Below are 20495 nucleotides of genomic sequence, written 5' to 3'. Positions count from 1 at the left end.
ACGTTCTGTTTTCATGTTCAAAGGTCTGGGTGCGGATTGACAGAGTTCACAAAAGTTTAGAAGCTCCTTATTCGGGACCTTATGAAGTAATACAACGTGACCCGAAATATTTCATCCTCAGACTACCTCAGGGTGACACGTCTGTATCTATTGACCGTTTGAAGCCAGCTTATATACCAATCACCAGACAAGCACCATCTAATGATAGAGATGACCTGACTACGTCTACCTTAGACTCTAATTCATCTCCTTTGCCTGATATCTCTGCTTCTACACCTTCCCCTTCTGCTCATTTCCAGTCTGATCTTCCTCGCCATACCATGCCTAACTTCCCTCGTACAACTCGTTCAGGGAGGACAGTGTATTTCAATCAACACCCTCACTATTTATATTACTAGGTGAACTCCGTTCTTGAGGGGGGAGTATTGTAGGAGTACATAGATACACCATTAGAAGTTCGGGGTAGGTTCCAGTAATGCGGTTTACACCTCTTTGGGTACTGCCACCGTGCCACGGTCTCGGTCATTCGGCTGACTGGACGCCTACCTAAAACACCACACACTCATGCCTGCAATGATTTTCCTTTATTGTGATTTAAGCACCACCTGGAGTTTGGGTAAGCACTTTGTATTATGATGGTATTGTGATTATGATGTATTGTGATTATGATATATTTATTTAGTATTAACTTTGATGAACATGTAAGTGTATGTGATTACAGTTAAAAGTATTTGGGTGATCTTGTTAAGTACTTATTGTGAATGTACCTTGTTGGTGATATTTGATAGAAACATGATTTTCTATGGAGTTGGATTAGTATAACATTTCCAGACCATGTTTATATTATAACTTGTGATGTGTCCGCTAATTTCGTGTAGGATTTCGTATTCACTTAATTGGTTGTTGGCAGGCCTCTGTTGTTGTATATTTGCTGTGACCGTGTCTGAGGAATCTAACTGCGCCTGTGAACAGCGCCCGCAAATAAACTCACGGCACCTGTCTGGAAGTTTCTGTACCGATCCCCGCTCTACACCACCTCTGTCAAAGCGTCCTGTGTGTCTCGTGTCTTGGTGACAGCCTGGAAGCGGTCCTTTGACCATCTCGGGTCTATATGTAGCTGTATACTTATGTCCTGTGTGTTATGTGTCATCAAACGCTACTAGGGTACGGACCTCGCTGCTGTGAGTATCTGGAACAAAAGGATCTTGTAATATTCTGCTAGGTTACAGCTGTCTGTTCTCTCCTCGGACTTGATAGCGTACTGTGGGTAGTGGCCCGTCTTCTGGAAGACTACAGATTGGCTGTTCTCGAGAAAAAAAAAAAAAATGCATAGTATCATGTTGGGTGTGGGTGGTTCATCTGTGTGAGGTAGTCTACAGAATAATATACGCCTCATTCCATTGTGTCTTTGTTACTGTCTGAGCTCATGAATTCTTTCTCAGTTTTTATGCGAAGTTGGCGTTCATTATACTCCCTTTCCTGTTGGTGGGTAAAACAGAGTAATGACCTTTAGAGGTTTGGTAATTGTTGGCGACCAGCAAGTACCTGGATTCGCCTCGTTAGTGCTCTATATTTGGATAGAAGGAGCTTAAAAGCTGAACCGAGGTAATGCCAGCGGTGAGGAGGGTGGGACCTAATCATACATACACACACACACACACACACACATATATATATATATATATATATATATATATATATATATATATATATATATATATATATATATATATATATATATATATATATATATATATATATATATATATATATTATGCACTCACACACACAGACAGACATGTATGTATACTTGGTTTAACCTATATAGCGAGAAGGGATCCCAATCCTCCCACCTGTGAATAGTATACATGCAGTACCCTGTAGTACTATAGACACCTAGACACACATTAACTATGAAGTTCTCTGGCTTAAGAGCTCACAGCAGTGACTCACATTTAACGACACAGAACACTGAAGACACAAGAGAAAAACAACAAATCGACAAAAAAGTAGCCAGCGAACCGCTTCCATACACGCTAGGATAGTTATCAAGCGTTGAGGAGTCGATGCAAGAGGTTATCTCTTTGAATTAGAGCCACACCCATCACAGGTAGTCTCCTGCAGAAGCTAGTCCTATCTCTGCAGGCAGGGGCCTGCTGCCTTCTAGATTCAAGTAATATCTAGTAGAAGGGCCCTCTAACATATATCCCCCCTAGTCCTCTTAGCCTCTCTCTTGTGTGTCTTATTCCTGGCCTTGCTCAAAATCAACTGATGAGAAGAGGACCAAGAAAGGCATAGCTGGGCCCACTCTGCTGCAAGGCAGGGAAAGTCATGTGACAAAGGAGGAGGGGGTGGAATGTGGGAGAGGCGGGGAGGAGGGAAGGAGGTCAGTTGTGCGTTCAACACGACTCACTGTACCAGTTTACAAAACAATCGCTGTAGGATTGTCAGAGGGGATGGATTGAATGTAACAATTTCGGGGAAGGGACAACTCTTATATTATATTATGTATTAATCACAAGCCTTGGGAACAAATGGAAGTGGGCGAAAACTTGTGGGGAATGACGGTAAGTGATTAATATATAAATTTTACACAAAATGGAGTAGGGACTGGCATAAACTATCGTACATCAGGCACCATCTCTCTCTCTCTCTCTCTCTCTCTCTCTCTCTCTCTCTCTCTCTTCTCATCTTGTTCTTTCTTTCTATTCGCCCCTCATAACACATCCCTTTAAATGAAAAAAAAAAAAAAAATAGAAGTCTTATGAATGAATTTAGTATAAAGGTGATGATATTTAGGTTGTGGCACTTGACAGTCAGCAATGACATTCTCGTCCCCCTTTATGTGCCTGACATCGAGATTATACTCCTGCAGCAGCAAACTCCACTGGGTGAGTCTCACATTTTTATATTTAAAGTGGTTTAGGAATTGCAAAGGCCTGTGGTCTCCCCCCCAAAAAAAAAAAAAAATGTTACTTTGGAGATGTAGCCAGGCACATATATCTCGAAATGATGTAGGGTGAAAATTATAGGGAGGAGCTCTTCTTCAATAACTGAGTAATTCTTCTGAAATGGAGTGAACTTTTTAGAGAAATAGCAAACAGGATGATTAAATTGGTCGTCATCTGGCTGCATCAATACAGCTCCCACCCCCACTTGACTAGCATCAACAACTAAAGCAAATGGCCTTGAAAAATCAGGCCCTTAACACGGGAAGGCTGCACAAATCATATTTTACTTTCAAAAAGGACTCCTCACAATCTCCTGTCCAATCCCAACGACGCCCCTTTTGTAGGAGGTCTGTCAAGGGGCCAGTAAGGTAAAATACCCTGTAACAAACCGCGGTAGTATCCAGTTACTCTGAGGAACCTCTTGGGGAGCTCAGCGACAAGTCGGGGAACTGCCTGATTGCCTTCACTTCGAACTCAGGAAGGGTCACATATCCTTGACCCACAACATATCCTAACTAATGGGCTCGGGCCTTAACAAAATCACGCTTATTAAGGATGACTAAGGCCAGCCTCTTGGAGTTGTACCAGCAGAGCTTCGATACTATTAAGGTGGTCATGCCAGATAGTGTCATAGATTAACACATCGTCAATATAGACGACACAGTGTGGCACGTCTTTCACTACTGTCCATCAATTGCTGGAAGATGGTCGGGGCATTTTTGAGTCCATAAGATATAACCTGGCACTGGTAAACCTCACCATTGGCCACAAAACTAGCAATTTCTTTGGCCTAGTCAGAAAGGGATTTGCCAGTACTCCTTTACAAGTTAAATTTTCGTTATAAAGGTCACTGCCCTGATTAGGTCCATTGAGTCACCTACCTTAGGCAGGAGACAAGTGTCGATCTTAGACAGAGAGTTCATTTTTCTGAAATCTACACCTGAAATCTACTGCCTTCTCAGACCTGAGAAGACAGTAGGCACCTGCCGAAACGATAATTACTCCCAGTGAGGTCTAAAGCACTTGATCAGGGGGCGCTCTGAACGTATCATAAAAGTCAGCTGTAACCTCACTGAGCGTTTCCCTTTGTTTCTAAGTATACGAGGAGGGCAGTCACAGCCTGCCATCTAAGGACAAATCTCTTCCTTCACACAAAACTACAACATACCCTTCACTCCAAATTCAAAATTATCATGGACACCACCTACTCCTACACAAGCCTTGGAGTTTACATCTGGGGAGGGGACCACAAATGTCCCCAGGTCGGGCTGCTTATCCGGTATCGACCCGGATGTACACCCCCCTCTACTTTTTTTTTTTTTCATTAACTTAGGCACCATCCGCGGTCTTAGATCTAATTTTCAATCTGTATAACACCACCTCTCCTCTGCTAAACCTCATCTTCTTTTCCTCACTGAAACACAGGTGTGTGAGGCAAGTGCCTTTTCTGTTCCCTCCTACTTTCTCTATCCTCATTTTCAATCCAAAGCTGGATATTGCGCCTATGTCCACAACGACTTAACTTACCCTCGTGCTCACGTTTTTCAATCTTCCAGGTTTTCCATCATCTGGCTACGACTACAGAGTCACTCTCAAACTAAATTTATCTGTGCTGTAACTCACCTAACTCCTCTGAATATAAGAAATTTTTTGACTACTTAACTTCCAAAGTGGAGCACATTCTGACTCGCTTCTCTTTTGCGGAGTTCTCCATTTTTGGAGACTTCAATGTTCACCACCAGCTATGGCTTTCGTTCCCCTTCACTCACCATCCTGGTGAGCTAGAATTTAACTTTGCTATCCTGCACGATCTAGAGCAATTGGTGTAATACCCTACACATATTCCTGACCATCTGGAGACACGCCCAACATTTTTTTACCTTTTGCTAACCTTTAATCCTTCTGCTTATGCTGTTACCCTATCTTCTCTGTTGGGCTCCTCCGACCACAAATGTTGTATCTTATCCTATCGCTCCATTCCCTTCTCAAAAACCCTATAACCAAAGGTGCGTCTGGCGTTTTGCCTCTGCTAGTTGGGGGGGACCTGAAGAGGCAGTTTACTGATTTTCCTTCGAATGACTACTGTTTCCCTTGTTAGAGACCGGTCTCTGTGTGCCAAGTGCATAACAGAGATGATAGTGTCTAGTATGGAGGTGTACGTTCCTCACTCCTTTTTCGACCTAAACCTTCCAAACCTTGCTCTCGTGCTGTACATGATAGAAAGTGGCTCACGAAAGGTAATTGAGCCTTCCATCATCAAAATCTCATGCGCTTTATAGTTCTTCCCGGAATCATGCCAAATCTGTTCTCTAGCCAAAATCTTTTAAGATCTAACTCCCCTCGTGACTTCTGGCACCTAGCCAAAAACAACTCCAATAACTTTGCTTTTTCTTCTTTCCTTCCTTTATTTTAGCCAGATGGCACCACTGCTATCACATCTATCTCTAAAGCTGAATTCTTCGCTCACACCTTTGCTTAAAAGGGGCTTGTTCCTTCCTCTCCTCCACCCTCTGCCTATTTCATGCTACTTATTAAAATACCTCGCAATGATATTTTCCATGGCCTCGCTGCCCTAAACCCTTGGAAGGTTTATGGACCTGGTGGGTTCTTTCCTATTGTTCTACGAAACTGCACTTCCATGCTTGCACCTTGCCTAGTCAAACTCTTTCAACATCTACCTTTCATTCTTACAGGAAGTTTGCCTACATTCATCCTGTTCTTTAAAAGAGTGACTGTTCTAATCCCTCAAACTATCGTCCTATTGGTTTAATTTCCTGCCAATGTAAAGTTTTTAATCTATCCTCAACAGGAAAATTCTTAAACATCTATCACTTTACAAGCTTCTATCTGATCGCCAGTATAGGTTCCAGATAGTGTCTGGCATGGAGGCGTACATTCCTCACTCTTCTTCTCGTCCTAAACCTTCTAAACCTTGGTTTAACACAGCTTGTTCTCGTGCTATACATGATAGAGAGGTGGTCCACAAAAGGTACTTAAGCCTTCCATCACCAATCTCATGCACTTTATATTTCTGCCCGGAACCATGCCAAGTCTGTTCTCCAGACTGTTCTCCAGACTAGCCAAAAACTCCTTCATTAAAAGAAAGTGTAAAAACCTTTCAAGATCTAACTCCCCTCGTGACTTCTGGCATCTAGCCAAAAAATATGTTTAATAACTTTGCTTCTTCTTCTTTCCCTCCTTTATTTCAACCAGATGGCACCATTACTATCACATCTATTTCTAAAGCTGAACTCTTCGCTCAAACCTTTGCTAAAAACTCTACCTTGGACGATTCTGGGCTTGTTCCTCCCTCTTCTCCACCCTCTAACTACTTCATGCCACGTATTACAATTCTTCGCAATGATGTTTTCCATGCCCTCGCTGGCCTAAACCCTCGGAAGGCTTTGGGACCTGATGGGGTCCCTCCTATTGTTCTCTGAAACTGTGCCTCCGTGCTTGCACCTTACCTAGTCAGACTCTTTCAGCTCTGTCTTTCCTTCTTGCTGCAAGTTTGCTTACATTCAACCTGTACCTAAAAAGGGTGACCGTTCTAATCCCTCAAATTACCGTCCTATTGCTTTAATTTCCAGCCTATCTAAAGTTTTTGAATCTATCCTCAACAGGAAGATTCTCAAACATCTATCACTTCACAACCTTCTATCTGATCGCCAGCATGGGTTCTGTCAAGGCCGCTCTACTGGTGATCTTCTGGCTTTCCTTACTGAGTCTTGGTCATCCTCTTTTAGAGATTTTGGTGAAACTTTTGCTGCTGCCTTGGACATATCAAAAGCTTTTGATAGAGTCTGGCACAAAGCTTTGATTTCCAAAGTACCCTCCTACGGTTTCTATCCTTCTCTCTGTAACTTCATCTCGTTTCCTTTCTGACCATTCTATTGCTGCTGTGGTAGAAGGTCACTGTTCTTCTCCTAAATCTATTAACAATGGTGTTCCTCAGGGTTCTGTCCTGTCACCCACTCTCTTCTTATTATTCATTAATGATCTTCTAAACCAAACTTCTTGTCCTATCCACTCCTACGCTGATGATACCACCCTGCACTTTTCCACGTCTTTTCATTTACATCCAACCCTTCAGGAGGTAAACATTTCAAGCAGGGAAGCCACAGAACGCTTGAGTTCTGATCTTTCTAAAATTTCTGATTGGGGGAGAGCAAACTTGGTATTGTTCAATGCCTCAAAAACTCAATTCATCCATCTATCAACTCGACACAACCTTCCAGACAACTATCCCCTCTTCAATGACACTCAACTGTCCCCCTCTTCTACACTGAACATCCTCGGTCTGTCCTTTACTTATAATCTGAACTGGAAACTTCACATCTTATCTCTAGCTAAAACAGCTTCTATGAAGTTAGGCATTCTGAGACGTCTCCACCAGTTTTTGTCATCCCCCCCACAGTTGCTAACTCTGTACAAGGGCCTTATCCGTCCATGTATGGAGTGCTATTGTTTTCCGAATCTGTGCCTCCGTGCTTGCACCTTGCCTAGTCAAACTCTTTCAGCTCTGACTGTCAACATCTACCTTTCCTTCTTGCTGCAAGTTTGCCTACATTCAGCCTGTTCCTAAAAAGGGTGACCGTTCTAATCCCTCAAAATACCGTCATATTGCTTTAGTTTCCTGCCTATCTAAAGTTTTTTAATCTATCTGCAACAGGAAAATTCTTAAACATCTATCACTTCACAACCTTCTATCTGATTGCCAGTATGGGTTCCGTCAAGGCTGCTCTACTGGTGATCTTCTGGCTTTCCTTACTGAGTCTTGGTCATCTCCTTTTAGAGATTTTGGTGAATTTTTAGCTGTTGCCTTGGACATATCAAAAGCTTTTGATAGAGTCAGGCACAAAGCTTTGATTTCCAAACTACCCTCTTATGGCCTCTATCCTTCTCTCTGTAACTTCATCTCAAGTTTCCTTTTTGACCGTTCTATTGCTGCTGTGGTAGACGGTCACTGTTCTTCTCCTAAATCTATTAACAGTGGTGTTCCTCAGGGTTCTGTCCTGTCACCCATTCTCTTCTTATTATTAATCAATGACCTTCTAAACCAAACTTCTTGTCCTATCCACTCCTACGCTGATTATACCACCCTGAAATTTTTCATGTCTTTTCATAGACGTCCAACCCTTCAAGAAGTCAACATTTCAAGCAGGGAACCCACAGAACGCCTGACTTCTGGTCTTTCTAAAATTTCTGGTTTGGGCAGAGCAAATTTGGTATTGTTCAATGCCTCAAAATCTCAATTCCTGCGTCTAACCTCAAAAACTCAATTCCTGCGTCTTTTCAACTCGACACAACCTTCCAGGCAACGATCCCTTCTTCTTCAGTGACACTCAACTGTCCCCCTCTTTTACACTGAACATCCTCGGTCTGTACTTAACTTATAATCTAAACTGGAAACTTCACATCTTATCTCTAGCTAAAACAGCTTCTATAAAGTTAGGTGTTTTGAGATGTCTCCGCCAGTTTTTCTCACCCCCCCCCCAGCTGCTAACTCTATACAAGGGCCTTATCCATCCATGTATGGAGTATGCTTCACATGTCTGGGAGGGTTCCACTCATACCGCTCTTCTAGACAGGGTGGAATCAAAAGCTATTCGTCTCATCAACTCCTCTCCTCTAACTGACTGTCTTCAGCCTCTCTCTCATCACCGCAGTGTTACATCGCTAGCTATCTTCTACCGCTATTTTCATGCTAACTGCTCTTCTGATCTTGCTAACTGTATGCCTCCCCTCCTCCCGCGGCCTCGCTGCCCCCAAATGGCTAGAAGCCGCCTTGGTTCACGCTGCTACAGCCACATGAACACACACCGATCATTGCCCAGGTACCAATCAAATATTCATTCAGTACAAGACTCTGTATTGGGAGGACGGTCTACTCAATGTTAAATTTTTGCTCTCCCCGCGACAGTGCGTCTCCAGCGGCCAGAGGGAAGTAGTACTCTCGCTCGCACAAGTTTACCATTCCCCGCACCATTTAAGAGTTAATTTTTCTTGAGTTATCATGCACACTATCTTCACTGCTTAAGATCTGACTACAAAAATAATGGATTTATGCATTATGTTAAAATCTGATACAACTGAAGGTAATACTTTCCGTTAATCCTTTTAGTAATCAAAGCTGTAGGTACCATATCACACCATCTAATCTCTCTACATGTCCCTCAAATGAAAAAGTCCACAAGACCCGCTGTAGCCTCTTGTGCCACATTTTGTGGCAAAGCCGCCGATGGTAATGCTAGCAAGGACTCTATACTTGGATATACCTTGATGTTACTAGAGTAGTACAATTCCTTATTCCTCATGCTGCTTTGCTTACCCATCTAAATTATTTTTTAGACGCCTACATCTCATTTATTTTTATGGTATAATTCCATAGTTTCATAGCTGTTTAGCAAATAATTCATTCTTTGTACAGTAGAATGCTTTGATGAGGCTCCAAGCTCTCCAAGCCGTATGTCAGGGAGGGAGTATGCACTGATTACCTATGTACTTTTCTTTTTAATGAGAGTGGGAGACTACTCTTCATAACACTGTTTGGTTTCCCAGAGACGCTGCATCCTATTCCTGTCCTTCTGTTGATTTATTTTTCACTTTCTGGCTCAAACTATTTTCTTCCTATAAACACTGTTTATTCCTAACACATTCTATGACCTCATTCTCGATTTTCATGTCTGGAAATCGTACCTTGGCTCAAATCTCCAACCTATAAAATGTTAATCTTAATACTGAAACATACTGCTCTGCATTAGTGCAGAGTGGACTTGAATGTTGGAATGATGGGTGAGCTAACACACTGTGGCAGGTAACTGCACACTGAAGCCACCTTCACACCTTCACAAGTTTATTGCATCAATGTGCTGGATTCGAAGAACGGCCAAGAGCAGTTGCGTCACAATGCCGTGTAACCATTAGGCACCTGGAAAGCCCAGTACAATACCAATAACAGAGGCGTCAGGTACATTAATAGTTCATTACACAAAGTGAGGAGGAATTTCAGAGTCCATAAAACAGTTACCTCTCCTCTCAGGATCCTTGGGAAAGCCAAAAAAAAAAAAAAAAGGACAGGTAAAAAAAAAAAAAAAAAAAAAAAAATATATATATATATATATATATATATATATATATATATATATATATATATATATATATATATATATATATATATATATATATATATATATATATATATATATATATATATATATATATATATATATATATACATTTTTTTTTGCATTGTTCAAATAATTGCAAGTGGAATAAGGATTTGCCCATTGGTATTATTATAAATGTTCACCCGTCTCACGGCAAAAAAAAAAAAAAAAATCTTAGTGAAGTACTTGGGTCACATACAACACAGTGGTGTGTCTTTACCGTCGCAAATTATTCTTGCCTGAGATATTAATTTTTATCAAATTTACCGTTAAACTAGGTTAAGCTTAGGTAAGTTTAGTTACGTTAGATTTAGGTTTAGTTATTTATTTTATTTTAATGAATTTCTGCTTGTTTACGTGTGGGGGGGGTATATAAAAAATTGTGACGGAATTGGTTACTAGATTCATTCAAAGCACAACAAAATCTACCAGAAAAATGTAGTCTCGTCCGAAAAAAAATTACATATATATATATATATATATATATATATATATATATATATATATATATATATATATATATATATATATATATATATATATATATATATATATATATATATATACATACATATATGCATATATATATATATATATATATATATATATATATATATATATATATATATATATATATATATATATATATATATATATATATATATATATATATATTTTTTTTTTTTTTTTTTATGTAGGAAGGATACTGGCCAAGGGCAACAAAAATCTAATAGAAAAAAAATGCCCACTGAAATGCCAGTCCCATAAAAGGGTCAAAGCAGTGGTCAAAAATTGGTGGATAAGTGTCTTGAAACCTCCCTCTTGAAGGAATTCAAGTCATAGGAAGGTGGAAATACAGAAGCAGGCAGGGAGTTCCAGAGTTTACCAGAGAAAGGGATGAATGATTGAGAATACTGGTTAACTCTTGCGTTAGAGAGGTGGACAGAATAGGGGTGAGAGAAAGAAGAAAGTCCTGTGCAGCGAGGCCGCGGAAGGACGGGAGGCATGTAGTTAGCAAGATCAGAAGAGCAGTTGGCATGAAAATAGCGGTAGAAGACAGCTAGATATGCAACATTGCGGCGGTGAGAGAGGGGCTGAAGACAGTCAGTTAGAGGAGAGGAGTTGATGAGACGAAAAGCTTTTGATTCCACCCTGTCTAGAAAAGCAGTATGAGTGGAACCCCCCCAGACATGTGAAGCATACTCCATACATGGACGGATAAGGCCCTTGTACAGAGTTAGCAGCTGGGGGGGTGAGAAAAACTGGCGGAGACGTCTCAGAACACCTAACTTCATAGAAGCTGTTTTAGCTAGAGATGAGATGTGAAGTTTCCAGTTCAGATTATATGTAAAGGACAGACCAAGGATGTTCAGTGTAGAAGAGGGGGACAGTTGAGTGTCATTGAAGAAGAGGGGATAGTTGTCTGGAAGGTTGTGTCGAGTTGATAAATGGAGGAATTGAGTTTTTGAGGCATTGAACAATACCAAGTTTGCTCTGCCCCAATCAGAAATTTTAGAAAGATCAGAAGTCAGGCGTTCTGTGGTTTCCCTGCGTGATATGTTTACCTCCTGAAGGGTTGGACGTCTATGAAAAGACGTGGAAAAGTGCAGGGTGGTATCATCAGCGTAGGAGTGGATAGGACAAGAAGTTTGGTTTAGAAGATCATTAATGAATAATAAGAAGAGAGTGGGTGACAGGACAGAACCCTGAGGAACACCACTGTTAATAGATTTAGGAGAAGAACAGTGACCGTCTACCACAGCAGCAATAGAACGGTCAGAAAGGGAACTTGAGATGAAGTTACAGAGAGAAGGATAGAAACCGTAGGAGGGTACTTTGGAAATCAAAGCTTTGTGCCAGACCCTCTCTCTCTCTCTCTCTCTCTCTCTCTCTCTCTCTCTCTCTCTCTCTCTCTCTCTCTCTCTCTCTCTCTCTCTCTCTCTCTATATATATATATATATATATATATATATATATATATATATATATATATATATATATATATATATATATATATATATATATATATATATATATATATATATATATATATATATATATATATATATATATATATATATATATATATATATATATATATATATATATATATATATATATATATATATATATATATATATATATATATATATATATATATATATATATATATATATATATATATATATATATATATATATATATATATATATATATATATATATATATATATATATATATAAAATTCAATTTTTTTTTCAATCGTCAAAAAATTTTGGACGAGACTACATTTTTCTGGTAGATTTTGTTGTGCTTTGAATGAATCTAGTAACCAATTCCGTCACAATTTTTTTTATATACCCCCCACACACATAAACAAGCAGAAATTCATAAAAAGAAATAATAAATAAATAACTAAACCTAAATCTAACGTAACTAAACTTATCTAAACTTAACCTAGTTTAACGGTAAATTTGATAAAAATTAATATCTCAGGCACGAATAATTTGCGACGGTAAAGACACACCACTGTGTTATATGTGACCCAAGTACTTCACTAAGATTTTTTTTTTTTTTTTTGCCGTGAGACGGGTGAACAATAATACCAATGGGCAAATCCTTATTCCACTTGCAATTATTTGAACAATTCATTGCTGAGCATGATCAAATACTCATCTTGACAATGTATATGCGGAAAAAAAAAAAAAAAACGTCAGTCGCCAAATCTCATCTCTGCCCACGTTGTTCAGTGCGGGCAGGTGTGTTTTATGCCTCCCGCAAGTCTCAAACGTGACATCTTTAAACTGTGCAGTAACATTAACAGTGATCACATTATCATACCATATTATTGGATGGTTCCACAAACGTTAACTTTCATCACTGCAAAACAATATCTACATCACAATAGAATACTACACTTATGAATATCTCAACAGCTCCTTAGGGAATGCAGTCTGTTTTGACTCCTTCCAGCCATGGTCACTGACAAACCCAATGATTATGAACTGTCATGGAACCGCTTCACTCGCAATGAGGGAACTTATACAGCGATGCTCAACCCACGGTCTGAGTGTGAGTGCCGCCACCCATCGAGGAAGTTTAATGCGACCTCGCCAAAGTAACTAAAAATACCGTTCTCATCACTATACCATGTCATAATACTAAAGGTTCACATTTGATTATAATAATTAACCGGTACATTCATGGCGACATGAGCGCTGGCTGGCGAGCCTCACTGATTTTGCTGTGACATGTGACTTGTTGGCAGCTATAACATCGTTATAGTCAGTCGATGTCTTGTAGTCAGAGGCTGCACATCGTCGTGAGGAGCACGACGGCGTGCAGTAGATTAATTACTATACGCATGTTCACATTAAAGGCAATAAGAGGCCCTCATCATACAGTGACCATCTTGTGTGGTTTTGTCACCAGAAAAGGTTGAGCACCATTGTTCAATACCAGTCTAATGTAAAATAAAAATAAAAACATTAAACTCACAGCATCGTCGACGCCAGCTGAACCCAGTCTTGAACACACGGCGCACCGAAACGCAATACGATCCCAGCCAAGTGCGCCGCACATCACCCAATAACTGATAGAGAGAGAGACTGATTCAAGCCAGTCTCGTCATCAGCTGCTCTTTCCCTGAACCAAATTCTTATAAAAGAGCTTAAAAAAAAAAAAAAAAAAAAAAAAATGCTCACAAAAGACATTTCCAAGTAAACTGCAGTAAATAATACATACATATTTCAGTAATTATTTCCTATGAATATATACGGGGTTCAAACATAAGGATGAATTCCAGACACACAGATGGGGTAGTTAAGAAAAACATTGGAACCCAACACGCGCAACATCAAGAAAATGGGAAATCACTAATCAGCTCCTCGATGCATTGGTTTTATTCAACATACATATAAGAATGCTACGAGTCTCACTGCCACGGACAAACCCTCAAAGCAGTGCGAGGACTTGACAAGCTCCATCCTCGTCCACCATGAAGCTTCATCAGTTTAGTTTAGTATTTGGTGCGGGATAAGCCTTGGCATTGGCTCCCACTAGGCTTGCTTCTCTAGTCGTGTTGCATGTAATGTTTATGCTATTATTTCTTCTTTATTTTGATAAATTGGTTGTAAGTTAAATTTATCTCTTATATTTTCATAACCTTTACTTTCTAAAAGGAAATGTTGTAGTGATTCCTTATCACAGTCATCATATGGGCATCTCTCATTCTTTCCTTAATAACCATTTCTCCAATTTAAACTTAGTGTGTTGGTTCTTGCTCTCATCATTAATTTTGATTCTTCAGTGCTATCTATCAAACTCTCTTCCTGTACATTACTCTTGTTTTCTGTATATACTTAATATATATATTTTTTCTGCTTCCCTTCTCCATCTTTAATTTTTGTTATAGTATTTTTCTTCTTTACATCTTTTATTTCTCTAAGTGTCAAGTTGGTGTCTTGCATATCTACATTTAGCTTCTTTATCCAAGTAGTTTTCTCTCTCTCTCTCTCTCTCTCTCTCTCTCTCTCTCTCTCTTCTAGGAAGATTTCTCTCATCAATTCATTTCTATTCTCTTTTAATATATGTTTGGCAAACAATATTTTTATTTTTGCATCTCTGGCTACTATTCAAGCTGCTTCTATCTCAGATCTTAAGACACAGTTTGCTATATATGTTGGCATTTGTAATATGCATCTGTACACTTTGCTCGCTATACACTCAATTTTTTTTTTTTTTTTTTTTTTTAGTCAAGTCCTTTCCAATACCCTTTTCTCACTAATAACCTGTTACAACTTCTTTCTGTGATGCTGTATGCCATGTTTGCTAGTCGTTTAGCGTTGTTCATCTTCTCTTTCTTGTGTTCTTTAAAACAGTTCTTTTGTTTTCTGTTGTTATTCCAAGATATTTTATTTTGTTGCATGTCCTAATGTTTGCAATTGTTTCTGGTTGTTCTTGCTGGTTATACATTAATATATTACTTTTTTTTTCCTGTTTAGTTTGAGTTCACATTGCATAGCTAAGTTTCGTATAAGACTGATGCTGTATCTTGCTTCTACTGTTCTTGTAAGTAGTAGCCCATCATCAGCATAGTACAGTATAAGTATTTTGAACTTGTTTCCAAATCCAGTTTGTTCGTCTTCTAGTTTCTGTATATGTATAATAGTGTTGTTAGCAGAAAAAAAGTACTGTGGATCCGTTACACCCTTGTCGTACTCCATTTGTTACATTAATTGTCTGTTTTTGCATTGTTCAAAATGTAAATGTGTTTTGTCATTACTAGATATCTGTGCTATAATATTTATTAGCCTTGAGTCAGTTCTGTTATTCATAAGTGTCTTTATCACATTTCCTTTGTCAGTTGAGTCAAATGCTTTTTTAAAGTCCAATGATGTTATTATCAGTGTGTTCTTATATTTGAAGGTTTCAGAGATACAGTACTTTAATATATATAGATTATCCATGACTCTTCTTTCTTCTGTGAAGCCTGCCTGTAGATCCCTTCCTAATCCAGTTTCTCTTATATGGTTCTCAATTTTCTGCCTTATAATATCCAGACAGGGTAGGCAGGTTGTATGTAACAAGCATTTGACTGATCGTGTGCCACTCGTTGGGAACATCAATTGAGGACATTAATCGATCTTTTCATTGACTAACTATGATCCTTTTATAGCCATAAGTAGTTACTTATATGGTGTATTTGACTGTGTTATAGGAGTTAGGGCTACAGGGAGTAACCTGTAGAGGCGTGAAACTTGCGGTATTTTGCTCAGCTCGGTTCAAATGAGTCACGTCGGCCAGTGGTTTGGTCTATACGAGTGTAAGGTAGAATTGCGTTCCCGGATCCCTGTCTCCTGGTTGGCAGAGATTTGGTTTGTGTTGCACAGGCTGCTGTGATAATTCAGGGAATAAACTGGGTCCACATTGGTCCATACAATGACCTCTCCAAAATAGAATATCTTGGAATAACAATAGAAAACAAGAAAAACTGTTTTAAAGAACACAAGAAAGAGAAGATGAACAAAGCTAAACGACTAGCAAACATGGCATACAGCATCACAGAAAGGAGTTGTAACAGGTTTTTAGTGGGAAAAGGGTATTGGAAAGGAGTCGGACTACCTATTACACATACACTGATGAAGCAGAAATACTTGACTACACACACACACACACACACACACACACACACACAAAAAAAAAAAAAAAAAAAAAAAAAATTGACAAAACACCAATTTGTCAAAGTGTACAGATGCATATTACAAATGCCAACATATATAGCAAACTGTGTCTTAAGATCTGAGATAGAAGCAGCTTCAATAGTAGCCAGAGATGCAAAAATAAAAATATTGTTTGCCAAACTTATATTAAAAGAGAATAGAAATGAATTGATGAGAGAAATCTTCCTAGAGAGAGAGAGAGAAAGAGAGAGAAACTACTTGGATAAAGAAGCTAAATGTAGATATGCAAGACACCAACTTGACACTTAGAGAAATAAAAGATGTAAAGAAGAAAAATACTATAACAAAAATTAAAGATGGAGAAGGGAAGCAGAAAAAAAAAAAAATATATATATATATTAAGTATATACAGAAAACAGGAAGAGAGTTTGATAGATAGCACTGAAGAATCAAAATTAATGATGAGAGCAAGAACCAACACACTAAGTTTAAATTGGAGAAATGGTTATTAAGGAAAGAATGAGAGATGCCCATATGATGACTGTGATAAGGAATCACTACAACATTTCCTTTTAGAAAGTAAAGGTTATGAAAATATAAGAGATAAATTTAACTTACAACCAATTTATCAAAATAAAGAAGAAATAATAGCATAAACATTACATGCAACACGACTAGAGAAGCAAGCCTAGTGGGAGCCAATGCCAAGGCTTATCCCGCACCAAATACTAAACTAAACTGATGAAGCTTCATGGTGGACGAGGATGGAGCTTGTCAAGTCCTCGCACTGCTTTGAGGGTTTGTCCGTGGCAGTGAGACTCGTAGCATTCTTATATGTATGTTGAATAAAACCAATGCATCGAGGAGCTGATTAGTGATTTCCCATTTTCTTGATGTTGCGCGTGTTGGGTTCCAATGTTTTTCTTAACTACCCCATCTGTGTGTCTGGAATTCATCCTTATGTTTGAACCCCGTATATATTCATAGGAAATAATTACTGAAATATGTATGTATTATTTACTGCAGTTTACTTGGAAATGTCTTTTGTGAGCATTTTTTTTTTTTTTTTTTTTTTTTAAGCTCTTTTATAAGAATTTGGTTCAGGGAAAGAGCAGCTGATGACGAGACTGGCTTGAATCAGTCTCTCTCTATCAGTTATTGGGTGATGTGCGGCGCACTTGGCTGGGATCGTATTGCGTTTCGGTGCGCCGTGTGTTCAAGACTGAGTTCAGCTGGCGTCGACGATGCTGTGAGTTTAATGTTTTTATTTTTATTTTACATTAGACTGGTGTTGAACAATGGTGCTCAACCTTTTCGGGTGACAAAGCCACGCAAGATGGTCACTGTATGATGAGGGCCTCTTATTGCCTTTAATGTGAACATGCGTATAGTAATTAATCTACTGCACGCCGTCGTGCTCCTCACGACGATGTGCAGCCTCTGACTACAAGACATCGACTGACTATAACGATGGTATAGCTGCCAACAAGTCACACGTCACAGCAAAATCAGTGAGGCTCGCCAGCCAGCGCTCATGTCGCCATGAATGTACCGGTTAATTATTATAATCAAATGTGAACCTTTAGTATTATGACATGGTATAGTGATGAGAACGGTATTTTTAGTTACTTTGGCGAGATCGCATTAAACTTCCTCGATGGGTGGCGGCACTCACACTCAGACCGTGGGTTGAGCATCGCTGTATAAGTTCCCTCATTGTGAGTGAAGCGGTTCCATGACAGTCTCATGACCCGAGAGAAGATACCGTAGTTTACCCAAGAGAGAACAACAGAAAACCTCAGGTGTTATCGTGAGAGAAAACGAAAAGTAAAGGGCATAGACTATAAGAATTACCCTCAAAATTAATAGGTGAAATACACCCTCCTTATTATGTACTATGGATTATGTGAAGGTGTTATGTAAAAAAAAAATCATATATATATATATATATATATATATATATATATATATATATATATATATATATATATATATATATATATATATATATATATATATATATATATATATATATATATATATATATATATATATATAAAGAATCGGATGAGGGTACCCTCGAAAAAAAAAAAAAAAAACTACCACAGGAAATAACATTGAATGTGTTACCTTTGCTCTGAGAGCGTGTACCTTCTTCAGCTTTCATGTTTTCTTATCTCGGCACCAGAAAGGTATATCCTCTTAGACGCCACGTCACCGTGACTCCTCAGTCGCCACCAAGGATTCTACATGCTTGGTCTCCACTGACTGATGGCTGAGCGGCCTGAGCCTGACATTGTGACGCCGCCTACAGCCTCAGCTTGACGGTGGCAAAGCACCACACTTATGTAGGTGCAGGAAGCGTTCAGGAGTCCTGATCCGAATCTGAGGAGAATATAGCAGAAATTCATACAAATATGTGAACTTCTGGCGATTTATCAGAATTTCAGTGGATCTGTCGATACCCAACACACATTTTAACAACAACAACAACAACAACAACAACAACAACAACAACAACAACAACAACAACAACAACAACAACAACAACAACAACAACAATAATAATAATAATAATAATAATGGCAGCTTGGGGGCCTCTGGTGGCCTCGGGAGCCCTGTGCAACTACATAGCTCGCATATATCAAGAAACGGCCTGGCATGAACCAGGCAGGACTGGAACGTGCATGAATAACCCGGCAAGTTGCAGCACAGTGTGTCGCTGGACACAGTCTGTGCACACTACACCAGGTACTCTTAAATCCAGCCCCTCAGCACAGTACACGACGTGGTACTGACCACCCGATTCCCTTGTCCTAGCGTGCCCTTCTGCTTTCATCCTGCCACTGCGCATCTCTCTCTCTCTCTCTCTCTCTCTCTCTCTCTCTCTCTCTCTCTCTCTCTCTCTCTCTCTCTCTCTCTCTCTCTCTCTCTCTCTCTCTACTACTACTAGTAGTAATAGTAGTAGAGTAGTAGTAGTAGTAGTAGTAGTAGTAGTGAGGAATATGTCTATACAACAGCTTCCTTTCTGTTGGTTGTTTTCGCTACATACTCCTTTCATTCAGTACATCACACTTAATCACTCTCTCCTCATTAAGGAAAGCCTCCCCCCACACTAAAAACACTCCTGCGCCTCAGGACACGCGGGGACCAATAGGACCAATAGGAGACTAGATCCTTTAATGATAACAGTGATGTGGATATATTAGCGAAACTGCCGTGACTTGAGGGGAAAGTCACGCGGGGCGGGTTGGACGGGTCACCCTGCCTCTATTTTGTTTCTCCTTTTTTACTACATTATCTTAGAGGTACCTAACAGTGTTCATACATCAAGTTCTCGGTATATGCAGGGGTTAGATTCTGCGAAACCCTCGCATAGTGAGAATCCGCATAGTGTGAACTTATCTTTAAATTAATGCAAGTTACTTTCCACGAGTCAATTTTCACCCCCTTCATTGTTAATCTCGACACTTTTCTGCACAACAATGGATTGAAGCAGCACTCGAATACATCAACAATGCTGTATTGCGATAGCATAATATGGAAAGACAGGATATATAAGAAAAAATAAAATGGTACTCAGCAAAGGAGAGAGAAGAGAGAGAGAGAGAGAGAGAGAGAGAGAGAGAGAGAGAGAGAGAGAGAGAGAGAGAGAGAGAGAGAGAGAGAGAGAGAGAGAGAGAGTCTGAGAGTCTGAGAGTCTGAACAGGTGTCTGACTTTTTAAGTAAGAGGGGCACTGGCCAAGGACAACAAAAATGAGAGAAAAAAAGGTCCACTAGAGTGCCAGTTCCAAAAGTAGGTCAAAAGAGTTATCCAAAAGTATCTTGAAACCTCCCTCTTGAAGGAGGTCAAGTCATAGGAAGGAGGAAATACAGAAGCAGGCATGGAGTTCCAGAGTTTACCAGAGAAAGGGATGAATGATTGAGAATACTGGTTAACTCTTGCATTAGAGATGTGGACAAAATAGGGATGAGAAAAGGAAGAAAGTCTTGTGCAGTGAGGGCGCGGGAGGGGAGGCATGCAGTTAGTAAGATCAGAAGAGCAGTTAGCATGAAAATAGCGGTAGAAGATAGCAAGAGATGCAACATTGCGGCGATGAGAAAGTGGCTGAAGACAGCTAGAGGAGAGGAGTTGATAAAACGAAATGCCTCTGATTCCACGCTGTCTAGAAGAGCGGTATGAGTGAAATCTC

General features: G+C 39.4%; 1 long non-coding RNA gene across 1 annotated transcript in view; it reads left to right on the top strand.

The window, feature by feature from the left end:
• Positions 1–17450: 17450 nt before the first annotated feature.
• LOC135115231 (uncharacterized) overlaps positions 17451–20495 on the top strand; it is a 113463-nt gene continuing 110418 nt past the window's right edge. Inside the window, exon 1 of the long non-coding RNA XR_010275917.1 lies at positions 17451–17551. This is a non-coding gene — a long non-coding RNA (uncharacterized LOC135115231). The remainder of the gene's footprint in view (positions 17552–20495) is intronic.

This window comes from Scylla paramamosain, chromosome 29 (genome assembly GCF_035594125.1).
Source record: "Scylla paramamosain isolate STU-SP2022 chromosome 29, ASM3559412v1, whole genome shotgun sequence".
NCBI classification, from domain to species: domain Eukaryota; kingdom Metazoa; phylum Arthropoda; class Malacostraca; order Decapoda; family Portunidae; genus Scylla; species Scylla paramamosain.
This window is presented reverse-complemented; position numbering and strand designations above follow the sequence as displayed.